This window comes from Equus asinus, chromosome 17, assembly GCF_041296235.1.
Source record: "Equus asinus isolate D_3611 breed Donkey chromosome 17, EquAss-T2T_v2, whole genome shotgun sequence".
Lineage (NCBI taxonomy): Eukaryota > Metazoa > Chordata > Mammalia > Perissodactyla > Equidae > Equus > Equus asinus.
Genome location: NC_091806.1, coordinates 47666463 through 47680293, shown reverse-complemented (window position 1 = coordinate 47680293; position 13831 = coordinate 47666463). Strand labels below are relative to the sequence as shown.

The window sequence follows — 13831 nt, the reverse complement described above, 5'->3', positions numbered from 1 at the left end:
GCTCTGTTTTTCCTGGAAAACCTTCCGATCTGCAGGTTCTGTTTGTCCTTCGTTTCAGGGATGTTTTCTTCCTTCTGTTCCTTTTCCACGTTGCCTGTCGGGTTCTCTGTTTCCAGGACAGCAGTTACTCTGATGGTGGCTCACCCTTCTCCTCATCTGTTTTCTTTTCTGTAATTGCTTTGATCACTTGGTGTTTTCCTGTTTGTTCTCTGCGATTTTCCTGAGACTTTCTTTATTTTCTGGCATTTTCAGTGGGATCCGTTCTGTTCTGTTTCTTGTAATTTCTAATTTGTTGTCATAGTGTTATTTTGGCTTTCCATTTTGTGCTTTCAGCCCTGTGCTCACTCTTTTTGAAAATTATTCTTGTGAGTTATTTATTTGTTTCTTTAGTGGGTTTTATGGCTGATTATTTTCTTCCCTAGCATAAAGCACTCTTGGAGATCTTTCTTGTTTTAATTGAGGTGTATTTTCATCCGGAATAGGTGGATCAGATGTCGGAGTTTTGCATGCCGTCTCTCTTCCTTTCTTCATTTCTTTCCTGTAAGGTCTTCTTTATCTCCATGCTCTTCTTCCAGACTTGTCCCAGTGGTTCGTCAGCTACTTGGCATCTTTCTGTTTGGAGAGCACCTACAGACCGGGTGGTCTGCAGACCCTTTAGATGCGAAGGCCCAGGGATGGGGAGTGCCCAGTCGTTTCAGAAGGCCTGGCCTCCCCTTTTTCTTCTGAGATTTTCTGAAGTGCTCTGCTCTGGAGCGTGGTGCAGGGAGCATGTCCCATTCTCACGGGGGACACTCCCAGCCCTTGGAGCAGCCCCCGTTCGGCGAGGAGCCCTGCCGGGGGGGGGGTCTCTGCTGGACAGTCAGCCCTGGTCATCTGCTTTTGTCTCCCCAACCCCTGCCCGGTGAGAGGAGGGGAGAGAGAAGGACCCCCTGTGTTACGTCTGTCCAGATTAGAGCATATGGATGCGGGATGCCTGGATTTTGTCCCCTACGGTACCACTTACGGCAATGAAAGTGAGGTTAGGAGTCCCTCACTCCCTAAGTGTCCACTTTCTCCCCCTGTCCCAGGAGGATGCTTTTGGCATTAGGTTGTGCCTGTTCTCTATTTTTGGTAATTTGGGGGGTACCCTTCATTATTTAGGGTCACTTGGTCAAACCTGTCTTCATCCCTTCTCAGCCCCGGGATGCTGCATTGCTCATCGAAAGGCCCCACCAGTGGGGACCTGGGTGACCTCAGGGTGCACCCATCCTTACGTTGCAGCATTTTGGCTGTTCGACCCCAGTATTCCGTGTTGGTGTTTATTGATCCGGAGGGATGTGGAGGACTGGAGAAGCTCTCCTCTTGACCTTCAGACCCCAGACCTAAAGATCCGAATGTGGAAGGCCAGAGGGGTGGGTGGGGGGTGGAGCTGCTGGGGGTGGAGGCACCCTGTCCCCGCTCACTGCCCCGGGGGGGCCACCCGCTCAGCCCGCAGCCCTCCATCCGGATGTCGCACATCCCAGCAGACCTAGTCCCTCTTTTGGGGAAACCCCTGTCCCGTAACTGCGCCAGCACATCTTGTGTAACTTCCTGAACGTCGACCTCAGGCCACTCGCCGTATCAAGGTCTTTACGTGCGTTATTTCACGTAGTTCTCGTGACATCCCCCGAGCTGGGCAGCACATCTGAGCATTTTATTGAAGTATAACACACCTGTAGAAAGTGCACAGAGAGGGCGTGACGTGTGACCAGCATTTAGACGAAGAGGTGGAACATTCCCCACACCCCAAGGCCCCACGGTGCCCTCCCAGTCCCGAGGTAGGTCTGTGATTACTCCAGTGCACAGTGGGAACGCTGAAGATCAGACCCCAGGCAGGGCTAGAGAGAGGCGGGGCTGGCGGCCTGGGACGTGCAACCTTGAGCCTCTGCCTGCTGGATGCCGGCGTTGGATGCGCCCGCTGGCCACCTGGTACCTGGCCCTAATTTGCTTCTGCAGCTGGTATCCATCACGGGAAGGTGCCCAGAGGGCAGCCCTGTGGAGGAAGCAGCACTGGGTCAGGCTCACCCCGGGCGGCTCAGAGTCACGTCCCCGCCACAGTCTGCAAAATGCTGAAGGTCTCCGAGCCCGGGCACCAGGTGAAGTGAGGCAACGCAGGCTGGGCGTGCAGCTGCTACCAGCAAGCGCCTGTTAAACATCTGTCTCCTTGATGGTCTCCATGGTCCGAGCCCATCTGTTGGCACTGTCCGCATCTGGGAGGCACTCAGCAGTCACAATGGAGTGGGGGGCCATTTTGCCATCTCGGCTGTTGAGACCCTCGGGGGCAGCCGTGGGACGTTAGGAGAGGTGGCCCCACGTTGGAGCTGGTCTGGAGGCCCGCATCCACCCCCTGCCTGGTGGGGTGGCGCCGGCCGGCTCATGCCCCTAGGGGGTCTTCTGTTGATTGGTGCCCGGCGGAGGCTTTGGAACGTGTCGGGGTTGCTGATGGAGAGGTACCTGCTCTCCAGGCCCAGAATGACGATGATTCTTCCTGAAAGGAAAATCCTCCCAGAGGTTTGGTCTCTACTCCCAGGAGCACAATTGTTTCCGGAACCTTCTGAAGACTCGCCCTCTTCACTTTGTTCAAGACAAAGGCCCTGAGGCTGAGACCAGAAATCCCACGGGCATGGGCTCTCTTCAACAAAGCGGCCGTTGTTCCCTCATGAGGGCCCTTGTGGGGCTGAATCTCCTGTAGCAGGGGATGCGAGACGGGCCCTGGAATCCTGCCCGGGGGCCAGGGGAGCCGTTGAGCAGACTTATCACCCTGGTGCCTCCCCGCTGCCGCTGCCGGGAGAGAGTGGCTGCAGAAACTCATGCGGCTGTCTCTCTTCTGCACCAGATGTGGTCCTGCACCCCACTTTTGGTCCCTCACCCCACGTGTAACCCCTCACCCCACCTGCAGCCCCTCACCCCATGTGCCATTTGGACCTGCGTCTTCTCGCCGAGTGCCTGCTCTGAGTCTCACACCTCCAATGGGGCTGACGTTTTAAACCTTTGAGCGAGAGCCTCTGGCAGTGCTAAAAATCCTTCCAGGCACACTTCCCCGGGGCCACCCTGCACCCCGGAAACCCTGATGAGCAGAGTCCTGGGTGGGTGGGTTCCCAGGGCCGTGCGTGGGATGGCGTGACGGGGTGGGCTCTGGGAAGGTGGCGGGTGTGTGTCCTTCTGCTCTCTGGATGATCACACACGCACAAAGGGCCTGTTGTGGGCTTGAGTGCTGGCACCGGGCAGTGAGCTCCTCCTTTTAAACAGGCGGCATGTGCCAAAGTCAATAGAAACTATCATTCTTCTGTTGTTTATGTTTTGAGGGCAGTGAAGGAGGAAGTGGGAACAAAGCTGGCACTGGGGCACACAGCGGTCCGGTTTCCACTCGACACTGAATGTCACATCACAAGTAGAGAGCACAAGAAAATAATATGGGACCGTGCCGCCCCTCGGGGTCTCCTTTGGTGTCTACACCATCTCCCACCTCTGCCCCAGGGTTCGCCCCGAGAGCTCTGCTGGAGCTGCGAGCCCATGTGCCCATCCCCACGACCTGGCTGAATGAGTCAGTGGAGGTGCGAGGGCCTGACCCACCTCCTGGCAGACGCTTCAGGAAAATGAGTCTCTCCTTTTTGCGTTAGTCAAAGTTTCCATTTATTAATTAAGTGCATCTTCAAGTTTGTTATTTCATTAGGAAAAAGCATTTCAGCTGGTGTCTTGACCCCCTCAAAGATAATTTATTGCCGTTTATCCGTTCTTTCTCTCTCTCTCTCTCTCTCTCACACGCTCAAATTTCTTCCGTCAAGCCTCGGCCTGCCGCATCCCTGCCGTGCCTGCCTCCCCCGCCCCACACATCAGCTGATGGAGACGCGCTCTAATCCGTCACTGGCTCCCGAATGGACTGTCAGATATGCTTGATGGCCAAGTGACCTTGGCCTCCTGCTTATCTCTGAGATCAAAATAGAACTCCGGGAGCAGAGAGCGCCTTCAGGTTTTGATCCCTTCTTTATCTCTCGGTCGCAGACACCTCATCCTTTTGCTTTTTGTTTCTGAGGTTTCCCGTGTGTTTGAATATTAGGAGGCCTTCACCTGTCTTGGCAGTTTCTGAGCCCGTCTCCTTGTACGGCAGCTGAGAATCGAGCCCCTGGGGTGGCCTCTCATCCTGCAGAGACCCTGAGGCAGCCGTCCATTGCGATGGAGGGTGCTGGAAGGCCGTCGCAGGAGTCATGTGTGACTTTGAAAAGCTCCATTTGAGCACGTTGCTGGGCACATGTCTAATTCGTGACTCTTGGTCCTCCAGGAGGCCAGAGGCTGCGTGTCTTCTTTCGGGAGCTCATGGAGTCCAGACTGTGGACATTAGTGGCTGGAGGGATGGCCTCTTAATTTGGCTCCAAGAAGGTTTGCCATTGATTCATTAGGATGCGTCTTTGTAGAGGGGAAGCTGTGGGTCAGGTCCTTTCTTCTGCTCTCTCTCCAGCATCCTAGCACCAGAGGAATGAAGCGCGTGGAGGCTCGGGCCCAGCAGGAAGCGCAGGCTGGCCACGCAGGCTCCCCAGGCCCAGCGCTTACAGGCGCTGCCCCCGCCCTGGCTCATCTCCCTTTCAAACAGGATGCCCTTACCTGGAATCCCACCCCTCCCTCCCGATCTCTTTACTTGCTATTCCTCTCTCACGACAAAGCTCGGGGAGGCCTTCCTGAAACTCCGGCCCAGCAGGAGGCCCTGGGATCACTCTGTGTTCTTCCTAAGCCCGGGACCCGTTCCCACGTCTGTGAAGGACGTCCGTGTCCACAGCCACATCTTCAGCTCCAACCTCCCATCTCAGGGCCAGACCCCACTTCTCTCTTGACACCGTCTCAGTTGCAAGCTCAAAAGCCCCTCGACTCAGTTGTCCAGAACGGATCCTGTGACCTTCCCTTCCTCTCTGTGACCCTCCAAACCTGGCCCCACTGAGGTTCCCCAACTTGGCAAGTGGTTCCTTTAAAAAAAGACAACCTTCTTGAGGTATGATTGACAGGCCATAAAATTCACTCTTTTTAAGTATGCCATTCAGTGGTTTTCAGTCAATTTGCCAAGTTCTGCAATCATCAATGCTTCATCCCTTTTTCTGGCCAGGTCCCGTTTCGTGGCCTGCACGGACCACATGCTGTCCGTCCATTCCCCAGCTGACGGCCGGTCGGGTTCTTCCACGCTTTGACTGAGAACCTTCTCTGATTCTGTTTCCAGAGTGAAGGGGTATCCTGAGCATTCCATCTCCCCAGCCACCAGAGGCACTTCACCCCCAAGTCCTACCCTTCAAACTTCTGAATCCCTGTGACCCTGTGTCACGCTCTCCACCCTTATCACCACCCCGACTCCACCTCTGTTACTGCCATCTTTCTCCCAAACCAGGATGGCTTCAAACCCCTTTCCTCTTGGAAGTTCCCCACACAACACCTGAGGTCATTGGTTTAACGTACATACGGTTGCCACCATGTGTATAAAACCCTCCTATGAGTGCTTCCTGTTCTCAGGACGAAGCTCGGATGCACATGGTACCCTTCTCCCTTCCCTGGGGCGGATCCTCCGTGAGATGTCTCCATGCCTTTGCTCCGCGCTTTCCTCCCAGATGAGACTTCACAGTTAAGGACGTGGGTGACTGCTTGGTCAGTCCCTCTCCACGAGGGGGTCCTGTGTCTGCTCTGCTCGTCTTTGTGTCCCAGCGGCTGGTACAACTGAGTGAACAAGGAGCATCTAGTGAGAGTGAATGAGTTCATCTAAACTCTTGCCTCCACTGGGTGAGGAGGTGGCCTCTGAGCTGAGCCCTGGTTGAGGCTGTGCAGGGGCAGAGAGGCTGAGGTGGGAATGAACTGGGCGAGTCGAAGCAGCAGAGAAGGCTGGGGGCCGCGGGCTGGAGCGAGGTGGGAGCTCCTCCAGGAATCCACGGAGACGTTGACCGAGGCTGGGACTAAGGTGGCAGGAGAAGGTGGGGACCCACGGACGGGTCAAGACGACGACGTCAACGAGGTCCGAGCAGATGTGACTCTTGCACATCTCTTGAGAGTGTGCTCTGGCTGGGCGAAGGGTCCTTAACAGTGACTTGTATCAACACGTCTTAAAATGTGGTGCCTTGGTCTTTGATGTTTCTCAGGACAGGGACAAAAGAAGATTTGTTTTCTTTTCTTTGAAAAATTGAGATAAAATTTGCATACCATACAATTTACCCATTGAAAGTGTACACTTTGATGGGTTTTGGTAAATTCACATGTGACGGTACCCATCACCTCAAGCAGTCTTAGAATATTTTCATCACCCCAAGAGAAAACCCCATAGCTATTAGTAGCCAGTGCCCATTCCCCCTGCCCCAGCCATTGGCAACTGCTCATCTGCTATCTGTGTCTATGGATTTGCCTGTTCTGGACATTCCATATCAGCGGAATCGGGTGATATGTGGCCTGTGAGGTGGAGCCGTGTTTTCTTTCGTTGTCCGTTTCTCCTGTTGGGGACAAGCCCATCCCCGTAAGTCTACCCCTAAGACCAATGCTTACCCTAGTGACGCCTCAGATGTCGCCACTAAGTGGCCTCACACGTCCTCCAGTAGTTCAGGCAGGGTAGAGATGAAAAACTCTTGTATCAAAAAATGTATTCATCTTTTGGGCTGCCATTTTGCTTTCAGATCATCTCGTCCCAGAATGTACTCTTTTTCCTGATCGCTTGTTTACAGTGAAATTCGAGTGGGATTTTAGACTTAAATAGAAAATTAGTTGTATGTGACCCTGACGTGAGCACATTTTCTGCCTTAAAAATAGGCATCGAAGAGGACTCAATGGGCAGAAGGAAATAATGGTCAAGAACTTTGTTTGAGGCCGTGGAGTGTGGGCCAGGGCTGACCCCAGTCCATGCAGGGAGGCCCCACAAGAGGATAAGGAACACCCTAGGTCTTGTTTGATGCTGGTTTTTTTTTTTAATTTAGAGAGAATTAAAAATAAAGAAAAATGCAAAGAGTAATATAAATACCAAATCTCTATTACACAAAATTGACAATTGTTAATGTTTTGTCATTTTTTAATCACAGGATTAAAACATTACTGATAAAGTCATCCTGTCCTCATGGCCAGTCCTGTCTTTTGAGGCAAACACTGTCATGAATTCAGTGTGAATCCCTCGTCTCTTGCTCTCTTTTTATGTGTATCAGTGATCACTATGTAATGTTGTGTTGTTGTGTAAAAAAGAATATAGATAGCTGGTATCATACTGGGCATGCATTTATAACTTGCTTTTTCAAAACACTTGGCATTGTATTTTTGAGATTTGTCTTTATTGATACTATCCATCCATCAGTCATCATTGCTTCATCCCTCCATTTTTCCACTTTCCTTCCCTCCATCCATCCAGCCTTCCATCCTACTGTCTCTCCATCCATCCATCCATGCATCCATCTATCCATCCATCCGTCCATCCATCCACCTATCCATCCATGCATCCATCCATTCATCCTTCTACCTATCCATCCATGCATCCATCCATCCAACCATCCACCTATCCATCCATGCATCCATCCATGCATCCATCTATCCATCCATCCATCCATCCATCCATCCATCCATCCACCTATCCATCCATGCATCCATCCATTCATCCTTCTACCTATCCATCCATGCATCCATCCATCCATCCATCCACCTATCCATCCATGCATTCATCCATCCATCCGTCTACCTATCCATCCATGCATCCATCCACCCATCCATCCATCCACCTATCCAACCATGCATCTATCCAGCCATCCATCCGTCCGTCCACCTATCCATCCATGCATCCATGCATCCATCCATCCACCTATCCATCCATGCATGCATCTATCCATCCATGCATCCATCCACCCCTCCATCCATCCACCTATCCATCCATGCATCCATGTATCCATCCATCCATCTATCCATCCATGCATCCATCCATTCATCCTTCTACCTATCCATCCATGCATCCATCCATCCATCCATCTATCCACCTATCCATCCATGCATCCATCCACCCATCCATCCATCCACCTATCCATCCATGCATCCATCCACCCATGCATCCATCCATCCATCCATCCACCTATCCATCCATGCATCCATCCGTCCTTTTACATTGCAGAAATACATGGTTTGGAGCTTTGATCTCTACTTTGAGTGACCCTGCTAAGTTCTTTGTAGTATGCATTTAGATCACTTTTTGGGGGGATAGAAGGCGTGGAATCTGGCTTTCTTTGTGGTTTCATTAATTGGTTGCTAAGGCCAAAGAGAGCCCCCACCCCCCCTGCCCCCACTTCCCTCTGCCTCTCCAGTTTCTCTGTGATGAGGATCAGCCTCATTGTCTTTAAATGGAGTGGTGTACACTTTACAGTTTTAATCAGGAAATTAGTGAGTCATGAATTGTTTAAAACAAAGAGGAAAGCCCTGGGACCCTCCATCGAATCAGGTCTTGGTCACGTCGGTTATTACTCATCTCACATGGCAGCCTGCTAAAGGCTGAGGGGCTTTATTTTTATATGTATCATTAAAAAACAAAAACCTGCTTAGCCAGCATCCGGTTGTGTGTTGTAAGGAGTCTGTGCTGTGCCTTCCTGAGAGACAGTAGCTTAATGTTTTAGACTTGAGAGAGACTGGCCGGCTTCCGGGTCCCCATGGCCTGCACGACAACTTCTGACCTGGTGAGCTCTTCTGCTTAAGCTTAGCGCTAAGACCCGCTTAAATCTCTTTGGGAAAATAATGTTTGGGGAAGGTGGCTTTGGTTGGGAATTATTACACATTCTGTGGGAAAGCTTTGTAAATCCCACATTGTGTCGAGAATATTGTGGTTCAGAGGCCACGCCAGTTAAGAACAGATATCTCCTCCTCCCCCTGTGTCCCAGGCTAAGAATTTTCCGGAAGGTGGCAATGCCAGGACCCTGAATCATCAATATTTAATTTTCTGCGTGAAGTCCAGGGGTGAGGCTCTTTTCCTGCACCTTCGCTCTGTGGTTGGATTTCCGTGACTCCTCAAGCCTGGTCTGACTCTGCCTTCCTCCCGGTTCTGACGGGTCCCCTACAATTATCCTCTGTGGGTGGACAGGGGCTCGTATTCCACATGTCAGTATGTGGTACATGGCTGCTGCCTGACGGTCTCCCTTTCTCCCCCTCCAGTCCGCGTCACACCCCCTGTCGGGTCCATCCTCCTGATTCCTGGCTCCGCCTGTGCTGGTGGGATGGAGCTGATACTCTTAGCTTGGCCTTCGGGGAGCCGGATTCCAGCCCCGCCTCTTGCATCTTGTGACCCAGGGAACAGATTGGAGATTTCTGAGTGTTCTTCTTTGAGCATGGGGGTGCTAACACCTCTCTCCAGGAGAACGTAAGGAGAAGATGATGCATTTAACAAGCTTTCTTAGCCAGCCGGTGGGCACACGGTGAGGGCTTTGTGTCTGCCGTCAGGGCCATGTGATTACTTCCCCTGACTGCCCGTTTCTCCACTTCCATCTTCTGCTTCTAAGTGGCCTTCTCTCACCAGCATCCAATCCTCTGCTTTGCTGTGGGCCTGCCGGGAATCGTGGGTATCAAAAGAGGAAAAGTGGCTCACCTCCAAGGAGCGCGTGAATCACCGGCAAATCCCGAGCCAGTGCCTCTCAGTTCACTGTCACCAGGACAATAGCAGAGGACCCCTGTAGCCCGTGGAAAATCATGGACATGCAGTCTGCCCATCGCTTCAGCACAGCATCCGGTGACTGCTATTAACCTTTTACTGTTTGAAAAATGTTATTCTGGTCGGAAAAATGAATCCATGGCCTCTTTATCCTTTATTAGTGTTTAAACATTCCGAGGCAGCAGCTTGACTCCCGGACTTCAGCATCCTCTGATCAGGCTGTCCTTCTCGGCAAGGTCACTGGCATTTTCCTGTTCCGTGTAATTACCTTGTTTCCAGCTTCGCGGGTTACCTGTGGCAGCATTTCAGGGTTGGCTGCCCCACGTACCAGCCTGATGGGTTTTAGTCCACAGCGAAAAGCATTAATATTTCATTTGGACAATTGCATTCAGAAATTATCCAGTTATGGTTTGGGTTGCCCTTGATGTTGGCTATTTCTCAGAAGTGCGCAAATGTGCAGATTGCACGTGAACAGCTCTTCAAAGCCCAAACACTCTTAAATGCACCTTTCCTTGGCTTCTGCTAAGTTCTATTTATTATGGGTCTTTGAAAATGCATCATAAAGAAACAGATGATGACATAAATGGTGACCCCAGACGAAGTTGTAAACGTGAAACGTGCTTTTTTGCGATGAATGACATTGCTCAGGTACTTGGATGTCTTTCAGAGTATCCTGAGTTCTTGCTAAATGCTGCTTAGAAAAGTTCTCAGAGCTGGGACATTTATTCCTACAGCGTTTCCAGCTCTGGATCCTGAAGTGGATCCTGGGCTGATGGAGGAACGGTCCCGTCAGCACCAGTCTCCCCAAATGCTTCAGCACTTCTCCCCTCATCTTCTTGCTTTTTCTGGGTGGAAGTCGAGAGTAAATTAGATGGATTTGGTCTCACCTGAGGAATGGGCATGAGCAGATGCTGGGGAAGTGGTGGCACCTGTGCGTATCTTTAATTCAACCGTGTGTTGTTGATGGTTCTTTTCTCGGCCTGCAGACAGCCCACGGTGATGACACATATTTTATGGAGCATAATATTTACCATTCTTTCAAGCTTTGTCTAGACACTCCCTTACCCTTGTAAGATCTTACAGAACAGCCATTGTCATCCTCTTCATTTCACGGGGCCCAAAACAGATTTGGAAAGTAATTTACTGTCTTACAGGAAATTCTCCTGCTATGTTGTTGTAAATCAAAACAGCCTTGTCCGGCGTCTGCCTACTTCTTTCCTGGCAGGCCAGCCACCCTGACATGGGTGGGCCTGTGACCCCAAAACATAAGCTCTGTGATCCTCCATGAATCGTGGTCAGGGTACTGACCACACAGACGTGGCCCACCATGGGCACATGGCCCTCAGTGCATTGCAGAGACTTGCTCATGGTCACATGGTGTTATGGCCTGAACTGTGTCCCCAAAATTCCCGTGTTGGAGTCTTAACCCCCAGCACCTCAGAATGTGGTTGTATTGGGAGAAAGACTCTTTAAAAGAGGTGATTAAGGTAAAATGAGGTCACTAGAGTGGGCCCTGATCCAATAGGACTGGGGTGGGTCCTCATAAGAAGAGGAGATCAGGACACAGACACACACAGAGGGACGACGACATGAGGACACAGGGAGAAGACAGCATCTACACACCAAGAAGGAGACTCAGGAAGAACAGCCCTGCCCACACCTGGACCTCAGACGTCCAGCCTCCAGGACCGGGAGACAATCAGTCCTGTTTTTTAAGCCACTTAGGCCGTGGGACTTTGTTACGACACCCTAGAAAACACATAGACACAGCCTACGTGGCAGACCCAGGCTGGGCATCTGCCTCTGCCTGCCACCAGCGCCATGTTCTTCCTACTCTGTCCAAGTATTTTCAGGTTTTCGCTTCACATCTTGCAGAATAGCTATAACTCATGTTGACCGTGCAGGAGACTGGGTTTCTCTTGCTCTCTTCATTTTAGATTTGAGCTTGACCATGAGCTTTACCAGTGGAAGGACCGGAGTTTCCTACAGGTTAATGATGTGGTTGACCACGTCTCTGCCGCTTACAGCTCTGCAAACTTGGGTGGTGCAGTCTCGCGCCTCTCAGGATCTTGGCTGTCGTTAAACTGATAACGTATTCACAGAGCACCGGGTACAAAGCAAGCCCTCAGGAAGTGGTAGCTGTCATCCTCCATCGTGAGCAAAACCAGAGCTTCCTTTACTGTTGGATTCTGTCACCCGGGAGTGTTCCATTTCTAGAATGTGTATTCAGTGCAGTTCAGCCCCGTCAACATTTACCCAACTACAGGTACAGTTATGCCAAGAAAAAGACATAATCCCTTGTCCTCACACGGCAGCTCACAGCCTGGAGGAGGGAGGAGCTCCTTAATCAGCTGAATATTGGAGTGATGCTGAGAGGGAGGGAGAGAGGGATGGAAGGAGGGAGGGAGAGAGAGAGGGGGAGAGGAGATACAGGACGTCCGTCTTGAAGGAGATGTGGAGGGTTTCCCTGTGCTAGGATGCGCCTCCCTCTGTGGATCAGGGCCTCTAGGGTGCTGAGAAACTTAGAGAGTGGAATCTGGCCTGAAGGACTCCTGGGAGCCTTCCCAGGCATCGGTCGGGCTGCTGTATACGTCATTAAATCAGGGCTGATGTCGGTCACAAACCCCTTCTCTCACTGCTGGATTTTGCAGTTCTCTACCACGTCAGCCCCCCTCCCGTTCCCAAACCACCCACGTGCCATGAGGAACGTACTGCTTGTCAGGAGAGGTGGGAGAAGCCGCTCTGAGTTGCATCTTGGAGATCTCCTTACATCCTTTTGTAAGTTTTCTGTATCCTAAGCCACTCAGCTCAGCCCAGACGCACCAGGTTTTCCGATGGATCTGGACATCTTGGTGCTTGGGTGTCACTCCAGGAGGTCAGTGAGTGACAGTTACTGACTCCTATCTGTCAGTTAGGAGAAAGGGAGAAGGTTTCTAAGGCAAAATACACACAGATCCCACCCTCCCGGTGGACAAGAAATGCAGGTTGCAGAGGCTGTGAGCCACAGGCTGGACAGGAGGGAGCAGGGTCAGCCAGATGAGCTTGGACTTCGGGTCTTGGGTGGTCAGACCGGTTCCCTGGGTTCAACGTGTGGTGCTTAGTGGTCAGGTCAACCTGGGGGAGGCCAGAGAGACACCCTCGAGGGCGTGAGTCCTGGACCCTGGTGGGAGGTGTGAATATGATTTGAGCTGGCAGATGAGAAGGGGAGGGGGTGGTCAGCTGCAGGCACAAGCGCACAGGGGTGTAGACAGCCTGGCATTTCAGAGAATTGCCAGCGAGTCGTTTGGCACTGTTGGAATGTGTGTGTTTCTTCATGTATGTATGTGTTTATATGTGTTTATGTGTGTGTCTGTGTGGCTGCATATGTGTGTGGGCCTCGGGCAAAGGCAGAGAGGGACATGGACAGGCAGGACACGTCCTGAGAAGGAGGCAGGGTCCAGACCACGGTCAGTCCTTTGCTGTGTCCCTTGGGTAAGGGCACTGGCCCTGAGCCCCCAGGCAGTGGAGTCACTGGACTCAGAAGGGACACTGGTGGCCTGTCAGAAGGAAGTTGTGTGGGTCTGAGAGGCGTGTAGGCGAGCTCATTGCAGGGGCTGCTGGAGTGACCCACCTGAGAAAGGATGGGGCCCATTGGGCAGTTGGGGTGGGACAGACGAGGACTCAAGTGCTCGAGGCCCTAGATTAATGCAGACTGATCTAGAAGGTGCAAGACAGGGAGAAGTCAAGAGCATCTCCTGGACTTCTGGATTGAGAAGCCCTCTCACCATGGAGGCTGGGAAGGATGACAGAGGACAGAAGGAGGCAGAGGTGGAGGGTGCCGGTGGGGATCAGTCTGGGACGGGTTGACTTAAATGGAGTGTCACCAGCAGATGGTCGATACCCGACTTGCTCCTTTGTTAGCCGGTGTCCAATTCTCTGCGTGTCGCCTGGTCCGCGTGCTTAGGTTCACCGTCAGCATGTTCTTTCGTCTTGGACGCCCTGGTTAGAGTGACCTTCCACCATTGTCAGGCAGAGGAGGTCTTCCAGGTTGGTTTTTTTGTCTTGTGGATTCCTACTGGGGTGAAAATCTTTGTTGGAGGTGCTTTGTTGCTCTTCCAAAGCCAAGCCGTTAGGTGAAAGGACGCCACGTCCATCCCTCTCCGCTGCTTTTCCCCAGAGACGCCGCCACGGTCCATCTCGGCAGCGCCCTTCCTG

General features: G+C 52.0%; 1 protein-coding gene across 2 annotated transcripts in view; it reads left to right on the top strand.

The window, feature by feature from the left end:
- The window catches only part of SHANK2 (SH3 and multiple ankyrin repeat domains 2), a 559575-nt gene that overhangs the window by 77927 nt on the left and 467817 nt on the right, over positions 1-13831 (top strand). The gene's annotated exons all lie outside the window — the stretch shown is intronic.